This window comes from Macrobrachium rosenbergii, chromosome 37 (assembly GCF_040412425.1).
Source record: "Macrobrachium rosenbergii isolate ZJJX-2024 chromosome 37, ASM4041242v1, whole genome shotgun sequence".
Lineage (NCBI taxonomy): Eukaryota > Metazoa > Arthropoda > Malacostraca > Decapoda > Palaemonidae > Macrobrachium > Macrobrachium rosenbergii.
The window spans coordinates 32,409,037-32,424,036 of NC_089777.1; the positions used below are offsets into that span (position 1 = coordinate 32,409,037).

At 34.9% G+C, this 15,000-nt stretch overlaps 1 long non-coding RNA gene across 1 annotated transcript in view; it reads right to left on the reverse strand.

The window, feature by feature from the left end:
• The window catches only part of LOC136825454 (uncharacterized), a 604,931-nt gene that overhangs the window by 220,017 nt on the left and 369,914 nt on the right, over window positions 1–15,000 (reverse strand). The window contains exon 6 of the long non-coding RNA XR_010849346.1: window positions 3,956–4,055. This is a non-coding gene — a long non-coding RNA (uncharacterized lncRNA). The remainder of the gene's footprint in view (window positions 1–3,955; window positions 4,056–15,000) is intronic.

Here is a 15,000-nt window from a genome sequence, read left to right on the forward strand (position 1 = left end):
CCGTCTTTTCCCATCCCCATATTTACATCTTCTTAACGGCGGAGAGAGAGAGAGAGAGAGAGAGAGAGAGAGAGAGAGAGAGAGAGAGAGAGAGAGAGAGAGAGAGAGACTTCTTTTCTATTGTTATAAGTCTACGATATTTTTTTGTACCGTTTCTTTTCGATGTACTGTAGGTGCATAGAGATATAAATATTCCAGCATTGTTAAAAGTGAAACAGAGAGAGAGAGAGAGAGAGAGAGAGAGAGAGAGAGAGAGAGAGAGAGAGAGAGAGAAGTTCTCGAACCTGATGAAGTAATGTAAGAGATAATAAAAACTGATTTGATACAGAAATCATTGATAACAAGAAAAAATATGACATTTCATCGTTATTTAAAAAGAATTTCATAGGTTTTTACAGACTGGAAAAATAGATAAGATAGATATAGATAGACTGATAGACAGATAGATGGGGGCAAATGGACAGACTGACGGATATGGAGGAGAGAGAGAGAGAGAGAGAGATATCAGAACTAAGGGGGGACCTGATAATCACAATGAGGGAAACAGGCTACTCTTGTTTGATTTTCCTACCTTTGACATTCTGAACAACGCGAGCTAGTATGATTGCTGTACAATCAGTTCTTATCAAAATAGTTAATATATGAGAGAAAACAATAATATGTTATTTCATCCAAATATTTTAAGCTTTTGGCTTAAATAACGGGTATGGACGAAGCTAAAGATACTATCTATTTCTAGTATCATTATAAACTGCGTTTATAAATACCTTCAGTTTCTGGGAAAGAGGTATTTTTACTTTTATACCTATCACAAATAGATCATTTATATGAAAAATCTTCCTAACCTGAGAGAGAGAGAGAGAGAGAGAGAGAGAGAGAGAGAGAGAGAGAGAGAGAGAGAGAGAGAGAGAGAGAGAGAGAGAGAAGAGAGAGAATCTGATTTTCAAAGTCTTGCTTCCTTTCCTAAGGTGGACCAATTGTTAGAGCTTGGTACCCATCATCAAGATTTATATATTGAAATGCTATATTTTACCTTGATGTATGTGTAATACCCGACATAAGATAGTTTATCCACACACACACACACACATATATATATACACATATATTTGTGTATATACATACATGTGTGTGTGCGTATGTGATTTTTCAAGATCATGACTTACCTATTGGAACTAAACTTCTCAATAGGGGCACAGAACATAGGAATATAATTTACGAACTCAACATCCTATTTCAACCCCATAGTTAGTGATTATGACTCTTCTTCTTCTTCTTTTAACGTGCTTTTTTTCCCATTTTTTGTATGGGGTAAGCACGATGCCTTCTTTTGAAGGACTTTTGATTATGACTCTACTGGTTTAAAAATATTCTCTGATCTCCCGCTATCACAATATTGAGGAATTTCATACTTTTTCACGTACTGCCTGATTCAAATCCACGGTTTTTGGAACTACCAACGCAAAGATAACCCGGACTGCCACAACTGCAGTCGAAACTCGGTTGATGGTTACAGCTGTGGTTTGGCATGCTCAGATCTCGGATTTTAAGTGTACTTTAACTCATACTCTTACTCTGGTACTTTTGTTTTATGTCTCTCTCTTGATCTTTCTATCTAAAGAGAAACCGTAGTCTTGCCTTCATTACATGAGAGAGAGAGAGAGAGAGAGAGAGAGAGAGAGAGAGAGAGAGAGAGAGAGAGAGAGAGAGAGAGAGAGATTACATAAGAGAAAATATTCACGGAGACCATATTATTGTCTCCTAAATGTTTATTTTCAAGAAATATGGGGGGAATGAAGAAAAAACCATGAAATTACTACCAATATCCTCCACAAAGTTATAGTGAGTGAGGTGTCCTTAGCAAATGTCCATCAATTACGAGAAAAAAAAGGAAAAAAGGAAAAAGCCTTTGGAGTAAACGGGGAATCCAAAACCCAACCTAAATAGCAAATAAGACTAAATCCCCTTCATGTCTCAGCTCATTTGAAGAACATTAGGGGAGAGAAGGGATTTAATAGCATTACATATGCAAATTAGGTCATTTATTCTTCTTACGCTTCTTACGTCTTCTTTCTTTCTGCCCCCCTTCTCTCCCTCGTTTTCTTCTCCTCGTTCTCCTCCTTCTCCTCGAGATGCATAGGTGGGCCAAGACTTCCGTTTAGAGGTATCATTAGAGGGATCTGGATCCTGAGATTGGACCCAAGAATGGATGCTTCCTTGTTCTCCTGATGACGCTCCTCCCATCCTTCTCAAAGGATTTGCTTAGTGGCCTCTCCTCTCCCCCTGTGCTTCAGTCTTCTCTTCTTCTCCCTCCTTGTCTTCATATTCCTTCTCTTCTCAATTTTCATCTTCTCTCATCTTCTCCTATGCCCTTCTCCTCCTGTTACTAAGCGATGATATTCCTTCCCCTGATACACCTTTTCCTTCACCATTAACTTCTACTCATCCTCATGTCTATTCTCCAATTCCGCTCCTATTTCTTCATTCTATTTCCTTTCGTCATCGTCATCTTTCTCCTCCATTCAAATTTTGGATAGTGTCCTACAGTTCATTGTATTTCTTTAATAATTATGCCAGATTGCCTCAATTATGCGCGAAAAAATATAATTCTGGGGCATCTTCGCTTAAATACTCACTTTTTAAAAACTTTTTTTACACTACTATTTTCTTGCATCAGTCAGCTTTGTCTGTTCATTAGGAACAGGGTTCATAAACATCAGCTAAATGCATTAGAATTTAATCAAGGAGATTCCATTAATTCATTTTTATGCCCTTTCCTATGTACTTATGGCATTTGAATGACAAAAGCTATGCTGTAATGTTGAGAATCATTATTATAGATTTTTTTTACTTCTGAGTTAATCACTTTTCAACATTGGCAAATTTCTCTTCTTTTCCCAAAGCTGTGAATGAAGACATTCTATGGCCTAGTCAAGTATATGATATTAATGATAGTTTCCCCTTCATATTAAGATCAAATATAAAACTAATAACTATCCACAGTGTCGTACTCAGGCGAGGATTATCGTTCATCCAGTTTCTTGTATTCTTTCCTCTTAATTTCTAGGGACAACATTTCCCAATATTCTAATACTGTAGTTCTTGCCGAATAACCAGGATTAATTGTGTTATTATTTCTCTACAAGTAAAGCATACACTTATTTAGTCCTGTAATCCCGCTGAATAAGCAGGAATAACACAGTCTGTGTGGCTCACTGAGTGATATAACCTTACTGAATAACCAATAATAAGCATGTCAGTACTTCCTTCTTTTCCGCAAGATGATTAGGGATATATTAAAAATTGCTAACAAAGTACACTCTTCTTCATTGGCAAATGTCTACAAGTATGTTAATCTTAAATGCTACAAAAGAATGCTCTAGTTCAGTCCTGTAACCTCGCAGAATAATCAGACATACGTATGTATCACATGTTCCTCTTTTTTTCTTTCTTCTTCTTCAGAGGGAAACAGTTGCTCCTTGACAGACTTTGTTAATTTAGCCTTAGAACTACGAGCAATAACTCAGGAGGATCCTCGAGCCTGATTCCGGAGGAGTTAATTAAGGAATAGCATTCCGTGCGGCATTTGTTTGCCGGGATATTTTTGTTATCTTGTGCTTGGATGTTGTTTAATGGCCTCTGTTAATGAAATCAGCTTCCGGCTCTGATCTTTCGCTGTTATCTGGATTCTCTTCGTAGAGAAGACCTTCCACCTTCCACCTTTTCACTTTATCTCCTCCGCGATTTTTCTTTTTATTTTCTAATCTTTTTTTTTTTTCTTATTTCCAGTCAAATAAAGTGAGGGATTTTCTCTGGTATATTCTTGACCTTATTTTTTTGCTTTAACCTCCTAAACTTAAAATCATTACATAGAAATTTAATTATGGTGAACACCTTGGAAACTTCACAAACACAATAGGCTTTTCACAATAAACAAATTGAGGTTATTACTTACCAGTTCTCCTATTAATTCTCCAATAAATGGCATGAGATGTAGCCACATCAAATTGCAAAGCGTTCCGGAGATACCAGGATTTCTAGTGGTTACCAAAAACCTTTGGAAAAAGAGAAAAGAAACAGTGATTATACAGGACGATACCCATAGTTTTTACTTTTAGTTTCTACTGTTTTACACCAAATATAGGTTAATGTTTTCAGTGCAAAGGAAAGAAAAAACAGAATATTTTGTATAAAATCTGAAAATACGAAGTAAGACAAAACAGTAAAATAAATCAGGCTAAATAGTTAAATATACACGTGATAAAAATAAAATTCATGGAATCTTATTCATTTTCATGAAATAGGAAAGACAGTATATAATCTAACATTACGTAATTAAAGAGACTGATGAAAGGTTATACAATGAAATAAAAAAAACAGTAATAACCTAATTCACTCAACACCATTCCCACACCAAAATATAGTTTTAAACATTAACCCGATCTTGAGAGGACTTTTTGGAGAGGAATCCGGGGAAAGGTAAGTGAAATGATTTCGGGGTGAAGTTTATTTAATTATTTTGTATTGTCGTGAATTGGATCTAGGATTGGTGTCCCTTCAAGGAATAAATCCCTGGGGAAAATTCTCCCTTATGCGAGAACAATGCTCAATAGGAGGACGGATCAAGAATCCTCCGGCAGACTGACCACCAGTTAATGTATCCCTCGATTCTAAACAAGATTTTTTTCTTTGACAGATTTAGCCTTTTGTTGGAATGAAGGCTTAATCTAGATGGAAACATTCTTATGGAAATAGATATATATGTGTGTGTGTGCGGTATATACTGTTGGTGACTTTATTGTAATACGTTGTAGGGGCGTCTTTTTTCTTTTTATAGTAATATAATATTGCTTTATATTTGTTGCAGGTGATGACAGTTTTGTCGTTCCAATATGTTTTCATTTCCATTTTGGGACGATGGGAGTTCGAATGCAGATGATTGTTTCGTGAGTTCTTTTTTGTTTCTGCTTTTTTCCCCTTAATTCATAAATCATAATGAAAATCCTTTCCTGTTGCGTAACTCTATATAAATCTGCCTTTAGGGAACGAAATATGAAATAGACTGATTGTCTTTGCACTATATATCTTATTTTTTTATAATTTTCGATATTTTTTAAGAATTCACAAATAGAACTTTACAACATTGCATCTTTCCCTGCAGTGTCAGTTTACATTCTAAGAACTTGATGGACTTATTGTACAGTCTCTAAGTTTCTTTAGTTACTTATATTTTTATTGCCAATACTATTCTAATCATTATCTTTCTCCGTAGTTTGAATGTTAATAAACTGGACAATTTCGGAGGAGAAACATCGAAACTGTAAACCCAATACAACAATAATACGGGAAAAAAAGTTCCAAAATGACACTTATATCAGCGCAGCGTTCTCCTCCACTATTAATATTTTGCAATTGATATATATGGCAGCCATACAAGTATCTCAAGTATTCATTATTATTATTATTATTATTATTATTATTATTATTATTATTATTATTATTATTATTATATTTAGACATGTAATACACTGGATTTCCATGCTAAGCATATATATTTTATTATCAATCTTATTACTAGTGGTAGTCGGGGTCTAAGCGATGTCAGGCAGGGCAGCCGATCGAGACTACGGTCTACCCCAAAGCCAAATCAAAGTCCTTCAATGAAGGCATCGTGCTTACCCCATACAAAAAAGGGAAAAAGCACGTTAAAAGGAGAAGAATTACTAATGGTAGTAATATTACTGTATTAGCTCTGGTGCGTGTAAACATGTACGTAAACACAAATAACGGTTGTATTATCAGATGTATACATACCTATGCAAACTCAAGCATGCTCACACACACGCACACACAATCTATAGATAATTTAGAAAAATGTTTCATGTGATTGCTAGTCTCTGAGATTTTATTCGGAAATTCCCATGGGACTACGTTTCCCCGTGCTTTAGGGATATAAGATTCCCACGAAGGGTTCAGTCCTCGTGTTTATCTAAGTATTACTCACCGGAAGGAACCTCCTATTAAGTACCCGTCAGCCCGCTTGAGTGTTGTCTCTCATTCTGCTTTCGGTGTTTGGCTCCTCTTATTAATGTTAGCTGTTCTTCCAACCACCCCCACCCCCTTCCCCCACCTTTCCACTGACCGGATTACCCCCTCTCCACAAGGCTGTTGTTTTTGGCTCGTCAGTTTGATGTACGGAATTATTCGGTCAATCAGTTTCCCCTTAGATGGACCTCGGCAGCATCATGTGAATATACTTCCGTAGGCAAATAACACATAGATCCATTTCGAAGAACTTGCACATTGGTTCCTTTTACCGAATTTTATGGTTTTCTTTTATCTTTAGCAGGAATAACGATAATCTTAATTATGAAATCTCTTTTTTATTTTAAAAATTTACTTTTTTAAAGTAACCCGTTATTTTAACAATGCAATTTTCGCAGGAAGACTACTTCTTGGTAGTCCCCTTGATTTTTCTTTTTTTGTACTTATCGTTTCAAATCCTGAATCAGCGTCATTGACACTTCCAGTTGTGACGTCAGAGAATATTACCATTATATCACTTGCTCAGCAGCCTGAAACTCCCTTTATTACTAATCCTTTCTCAAGACAGATTCGAAATTTCCTCTGTATCTTTCAAATCTTCTCAGAATATATCTCTTGAGGTATTAGGTGTCAGATCTTGTAATTACAATAAGTATAACAAAAGCACTTAGGCCAGCCACCCTTAGATTGAGGAACTTACATAAATGAAGGCACAGTTATGATTACTATTATATTTGGGTACTAAATTTACAGATGGAAGTAGCATTGACTATTTTTTCTCTGTTCATATGGAACCAACTTAGTAAAGGAAAACTGGTTATTTATATAGATAATAATAATGATAATAATGCACTTCATATCTGCTCTTTCTTCTTCCACCATTGCCTTATTCAGTAATTTCCAAGCTTTCATTTACTTGTTGTAAACTGGTGTTCATTAAACAAACCTTTACCGTGATATAAACTCGCATCTGCATCGGCACTACAAACTCGATCCATCGAGTATAAAGACATTTTCATTCAGAGTAAACATATTTTGTTTTAACATTTACAATTTTCTCTGCTTTTCAGTGTACATACTTTTTTACTCATTTGTTTATTTGCTTATCTATTTGTCTATTTTCTGTTTACTTATTACTTCACTCATTGCATGTCATGCATGCAGTGATTTTTAAAAAGGATGGTTACCTTTCATATTCTGAAGTCAGTAATACTATTCTCTAAACGCGTAAAACATTCCAATCGAAATAATATGAATGAAACCACTTATGAGGATTCTACTACACGCTCTGTCAGCCTAAGTTTCTAATCCCTTTCCTTACACACAAAAAATTTACAAAATTCGTAGCCTTATCATTGGCAATCACGGGCACAGCTAAAATCAGTTAAATATCATCATCTTCTTGGCAGGATTCCTTGCTTTTTGGCTTCAAATAACTTAACATAGGTAACCTCAGACGTCTTAGTCCTTTTGAAAAGAAATAACCGAAAGCGAGAAAAATCATGAAAGAACAATACTAGACTGTAAATGTGGTGTCCTTGCATTCAGATATTAATGTGAATTTTTAACCACTTATAGTCGAGTTCCAATGATTGCTACTATTTTAAAATCTCAGTCCTGTATTCAGTCACTGTAAAATTCTGTCATCCATCTGTATGATTAATTAGAAACCAGAAAGTTTCTTCATTAGCTCTGATAACTAAGTTTTTATTAAGATAGTTTATTCGTGGTATTCAACGTATCACGCAGCCCATAAGAGCACTAATCAAGTTGTAATAATTTTCATTTGCATAAGTGTGCATGAGAGCCCATGTCTAGTTACTTTCTTAAACGTGACTACCCAGTGAAAAAGCGAATAAGCAAATCGATTTATCATCACCAGTAAATTCGAGCAAGTTGCGAGGAGCCAACAGTGAATATGATGTAGATGGTAACAAAGTTTTTATCTGACTGATGCAGCCTGAGTGGGGTCATATTTTTTGGAGATAGCCATAACAGACAAATAACTGGTTTGGTTCCTATTCCTTCCTTGGCTTTATATAAGTTATCACATATCAGTTAAATTTTCAGAACAGAATTAAACATATCAGTAACCGCCAAAATCTACATGTTCTACAAAGTTGTTTAATAATCAGAAGTGGTCCAAGAGCATAGTGCTTTTAATCAATTCGCATAGTTGATAACCGACGTTGGAATTTTCCATTTAAACAGAAAACTTGATTTGCAAATCCTGAACTGGACAGGTTGTGCAATAGTCTAAATTAACTTATATCTCTCTTGATAGCTGAGTGGATAAGTCCGTCACCTCTATCAAACTCAAAAGGCAATCCTCGTTGTAACAGATGCACTTATAAATAATTCCACTGGGAGTAAGTTATTCCTTAAGCAATGTTAATTCGATATTAAGGGGTATTTTCGCTTAAGAACTGAGAGTTTAAAAATTGCTTGTGAATTCAAAAACAAAACTTTGTATATATATATATATATATATATATATATATATATATATATATATATATATATATATATATATATATATATATAATATATATATATATATATATATATATATATATATATATATATTATAAATATTTTTCCACATAGAGCGTGCCTTTTTTTATCTTCACAGATACTTAGCCACATAATTGGTTTATTATCCTATTCATTATACCTAAGGAATTACTTACAACCAAAGGGAATTATAACTGATAAGCGCTTCGCCACCAGTGGGATTCAATTATTGACTGGTTTGTCAAACAACGACATACAGTGACCTTTGACCGTTTATACACACACACACACACACACACACACACATATACATATATATATATATATATATATATATATATATATATATATATATATATATATATATATATATATGTCTATGTGTGTGTATATGTGTTTGTATATAAACAAAGGAAGTGTACAGATCTTGGTTTATGGCTCAACCTTATTGAATAGTATTTTCCATAATTAGTTACAATGAAAAAATCGTTTCGTTGGAAGTAGCATTACACACTTTTATTTCAAGACAGATTCCTTATTAATAATTTAAATTTTCTTATACTTTACGGAACATTAGTAAAATATTTTCAGCACAAGGGATTTTTCAGCTGACATGCTTACATACAAGTGAAGAATTACTCGTATTGTTTCAGGAGTTCTCTGATGCAATGGCACAAGTTCCCTCATTCTAATATAGTTCTCTATTTGTTTTGTAAAGTTGCGTTGAATGCGTTAACAATCCGATGCAATTAACTTCAGTTAGTCAGTCGAGTATTTAGAATATAGTTTTGTCCTCAGAAAATCCACGAAGTATAGCTGTCAATTTGATTTATGTCATTTGTTTTCGAATGTTCACACTCGGAAGCCATGACGCTTCAGCAGGCATTCATTCATTTCTCTCCAAATACCTTATTCCACTCTCGCCAATTTCATCTGGCCCTCGAACTAAATGGTCCTTTTTTCGTCGTGAAATCCTCCATGATTTTCCGTTATCCTTTTCTGCTTCCATTGCATCTGTCGTCATGAGTTTCCTCTTCCCCCTTTTTCCATTGCAAATGTCATTCATTTCTTCGCTTCTTTTTCGGTGATTTTGCTCAGCTAATGGTCTTCTCCCTTTTTCATCTTTTAGCGGCATAATAGTCAACTATTTGCACATTAGCCGGTTATCTCCTCCATTCCGCCTTTCATCCTTGCTCACCATCACTCTCCTCCCTTGACGTTGCTTGACCTGGTCTCTGTCATTTTCGTCATCTGCTCATGGCCGTTCATTTATCACGGAACTTCTGTCTTCCTGTTTACTCTGTTTCCATGCATTATCTCTCGCCTTTACAATACTACGGCTCATGTTCCTGCCTCCCGGATCCTCCGTCGATTTGGCTGCTGGGCCTTTTCTCCTCTACCATCCCGCGGGGGTTTTGTCTCTTCTTCCTCGTTTATCTTCCAGGATGGGAGACAGAGAGAGAGAGAGAGAGAGAGGAATAAAAAAAAAAAAAAGAGAGAAAGAGGAATAGCAATAGAAAGGACTCTTGCATGAATGACAGGAGTGAATGATTCTCAGGAGTGGAGAGATTAATGATGTCCCAAAGGGGATGCGACCACGCAGAAAGAACCCATCATGGACAAACGCGCATGACTCTGCATGAGCCCACGCCAAAAGAAGAAGCATGCCGGGGTGTTCGCGGCCATCAGGCGGAAAAACTGTCTGTTTTGGCGGTATTGTGACCGGAGAAAAGCAGTGGCCTCTTTTTGTGGGATTTAGGTTCGATATGGCAGGCAGAAAAGAATGATCTTTAGAGATGGTCCTTTGATGCAGTTCCATACAGTCATTGCATGGTTGCTCTTGGTGTCCCAGCATGACGGAAAGGTAATATCATGTCTTTTTTTTTTATCTCTCTTTATGCAAGATCCGCTCGGAGTGACTACCTGTCTTATATTTGACTACTGTTATCGCTTAATGGTTTATAATCTCTGGAGTTTATTTATATTTATAACATACGGCTGCAGCATTCAATACTCTTGAAAATAAAAAAAAATCTGAAAATTACACATATATTAGTTACTAAAAATATAATTGCCATAAAATTTTAATAAGTATAATAAAATCTATAGAACGATGAAAATGCATTTGATATGCTTTTATTATATTATTATATTTTAAATTGTTTAAGAAAACCCAAACATCTGGGAAGCATCTACAGCAAGTAAGTTTTGCAAACAGCCAAGATTTCAGAGCATTAATTGCATATATAATTAATACTATGAATAATTTAACAATATCAAATATTTGCATATTCAGAGGAATGCATACACATCTCTCTCTCTCTCTCTCTCTCTCTCTCTCTCTCTCTCTCTCTCTCTATGTGTATATATTTATATATATATATATATATATATATATATATATATATATATATATATATATATATATATATATATATATATATATATATATATATATATATATATATATATTTATATATATATATATATATATATATATATATATTATATATATATATATATATATATAATATATATATATGTATATATATATATATATATATATATATATATATATATATATATATATATATATATATATAATAGCCACAATCACTATTACAATTACATATGTATCTGGTAAAAAGTGACCAGTAGATTACACACACAAACACACACATATATAATATATATATACATACACACACAAACGGGTTGTACACCTTAATGTCTTTTCACTTTATGGTAAGGGAAGGAGAAATTGTGGGTGGTCCCAATGTCAGTAACTGTATTAATTAATGATTCAGTTAAAAACATCAAAGGCTGTTTCAGGATGTGAAAAGAGCCAGCGGGGAAAAATAACTAGACGTAAATATGGCGAAAACACAAAGCAAATTAGATGTGAGTTAAACGTCAGTGGCCAAAATATAAAAAAACTTAGTTTTCTATCGCTGACTGGATAACATTAAATGTGAGTTGTGATAGGGAATTTAAGTCTGGCGTTGGATAAGGCCGTAGCTCATTTGATGCGATAAAATATTGATGGATTGTTAAACAAATATATTTGTTCAGCCAAGAAAAAGAAGTGTGAAAACGTGCGATTAGTCAAATCTATGCTCTGGATGTAAGACGAGGACGCTCAATAATGAGATGAAAGTGAGTCAGGAAAGCGTCAAGATACGAATCCAAAGGAGTTTGATTGTTTCATGGACGGAGAGAGTAACTAATGAGAGAATCTGGTGAAAAATAACACGAAAAGAGAACATTTAAACAGTAAGAGAAAGACAATTTCATGTTTTGGGGAATATTTTGACAGAAAAAGTCGAGGGAGGAAGACAAGAAGGAAACAAGTACATGGACGGCAGGATGGCAAGAGATATATTACAGTAGAAAAACATGATAATCAACATCTAGGGAGACACAACATACTGAAGAATAATACATACACGCTATTATATATACATACATATAAAAGTATATATGTGTATAAATAAATACATATGTATATAAATACAGTATATATATATATATATATATATATATATATATATATATATATATATATATATATATATATATATATATATATATAATTTTACGTGTACTTGTAAATATTGTAAAGATTGGAGGTTTTATTGCACAAGGGGTTCATCAGTTTTTGAGCTGTTAATGTATGAAGATGACAGTAACCATTGCGTCGGGTTTCTCTCTGTAGCCCCCCCCCCGTCTTGAATGAGAAGCGCATACATACATATATATATATATATATATATATATATATATATATATATATATATATATATATGTGTATATAATTATTCATACATACAAGCATAAAATCGTCCTCATACATATAAAATGTCAGATAATTCGATGAAGAGAAATATTAGAAGAGATATCATCCCCAAGAATTGCTACAGAAAATTAAGCTGGATAAAACACCCTTCCAAAATCACAGCATTATCGCCCTCACAATTTCACCTCCTGCCTAAAGTGACTTCCAAAATCGACTATTTTACCTTGTCATAAAAGTCTCGACGTCCTAATCTGAGCCGGTTTCCAGATCTAAAAGAAAAAGAATTCTTTTGCTATTCACAGGACTTTTCTATTCCATCCTCCATTCTCCTTACAAATACGAGGCATCAATAACCCCTTCTTTCAAGAACCAAAAGTTACCCTGATCCAATTTTGTTGATCTCACCTTCTCTTGTGAGAGGGGGAAGGGAAATGGGGAGGGGGATAATGTAAAGAATCCAGTATGGGGGAGGGGGAATGGAAAGAGAGAGCTTTAGGGGTCTGGGGGGGTGTCGGTGTCATTATTCCCTTAATCGAACTTCCGAGCAGCAAAAGCCATCGGTTTAGCCCAAACCTAAAACAGCGACTTGGAGCACCAGCTGAATGGCCTGCTGTATTTGTCCGACACGTAATCTACAAATCCCTGACACCAGCTGGCCTTTGTTCGTTCTTTTGTGGAGTCTCGTGTTCCTCCAACAATGGGCAGCCCTTGATGGAGACCCGAATTTCGGATCTGTTTTAATTTCGGCGCAACACGCTAAGCTTTTGTTCGGGAAGTCTCCTGGGGTTGAGCAGCGACGGCCAAACACACCTTATCTCGGGGCCTCTACGCACACTTCGATTAACAAGGGTCCCTCGGGAGGGCAGGAAGGAAGGAAAGAGGAAGGGCCGAGGGAGGAAAGGATGGCGCTGGAGCCTTTAAGAAGAGGAGGAGGAGGAGGACGAGGAGGAGGAAGGAAGGAGACGTCGTCTTGAACAGGAAGAGGAGGAAGAAGAAGACCTCATCTTGACTCCTGAGAGGCTGGGAAGTAAAGACGCGTGGGATGAAAATTAGAAGGATAATCGTCCTTGACTTACTGTAACGATGTGGAATGAATATTTTTTTTAAGAAAAATTACCGAGACGAAAAAAAGTAAAACAACACCACGCTACATCTAGCTATTTTTTTTTACAACAACGATTCAAATAATTCTCCTCTCTCTCCCTCTCTCTCTCTCTCTCTCTCTCTCTCTCTCTCTCTCTCTCTCTCTGTTTCTCCGGAGTTCGAGAATCACACATAACCAAACTCTTGAACAAGTTTAAATGTTTTTAGGCAAAGGAACACGAAAAAGTACTTAGCTAAAGCTTCACCGACACTTGAAAGGAAACTTAAAACTCGAGCGCCATAATGTTTTGACACCGATTCCAACTGTAAACACTTATGCGCAGCATTTTTTTTAAAGGTAAAAGTAAAATACTGGTTATTCTGGGCGGGCTGAGACTTTGAGTTCTGTCACGCGTACAATTTTTGTATGTATGTGCGTACAAAAGTCAGATATGGAACTTTTCGGTGATGTAGTTTTATTAAGGTACTTTTTAAGAGGATTTCGTATCATGTAGAGAGAGAAGTCAACACGGCATGACGTTCTGTGAATAACAGACATGTGCCAGTAAATTCAAGTAAAGGGGGACTTCGAATTCCGCAGTGAAAGCCATCGAAATAAAAATTTCTTCTTTCTTGCCTAAATAAATCCTAAAGGAATCCTTGTTATTTTCAATATTCTGATGCATTCAAGATATTTACTTTATTCAAGATTACGTGGAAGGGGTGTGATTTGGGAGGAAGTTAACATTAAAAAAAACATGAATGAATTTGCCAACTCAAACAAAAAAAAATTTTTTTACTAAACTAGCTTACTCTCTCTCTCTCCTCCTCTCTCTCACACATACAAACACACACACACACACACACACACACATATATATGTATATATATACACATATATATATACTATATATACATATTATATACTATACATATGTATCTATATACATATATATATACTATATATATATTACATACTATATATATATATATAAATATATTATACATATATATATATATATATATATATATATATATATATATATATATATATATATATATATTATATATAATTGCTAAAATGCGTAATTATAAGTTTTTTATCACTAAATAAGAAATTTATGCTATTAATAATGGCCTCGCGCAAATATTTCTGAATGGATTATGCCTATTTCAGCTACTTTCGTATTATCAAAACTTTATAATAACTTTGGTTCCACGACTGGTGTTATTTATGGAAATGGATTAAGTAATACGACGGGAGATGGAAGCATCAAAAAGAGCCAGACGATAAAAAAAATTACCACGCTAAGGATCGAATACGGACTCATTTTACCATATATCCGTTTAGCAGTTTAATTGCTATGGTAATGCTCCAGAATTTTATCAAACTTAGCATTCCTGATCTCAGCATCTCGTTTATTTGTTCAGAAATCTATATGACAATTACTCCGAGCAGGTAACGCACGTAACTAAAACTTTAACATATCCCTCTGACCAGAACTTTTATGAATCTCTCTCTCTCTCTCTCTCTCTCTCTCTCTCTCTCTCTCTCTCTCTCT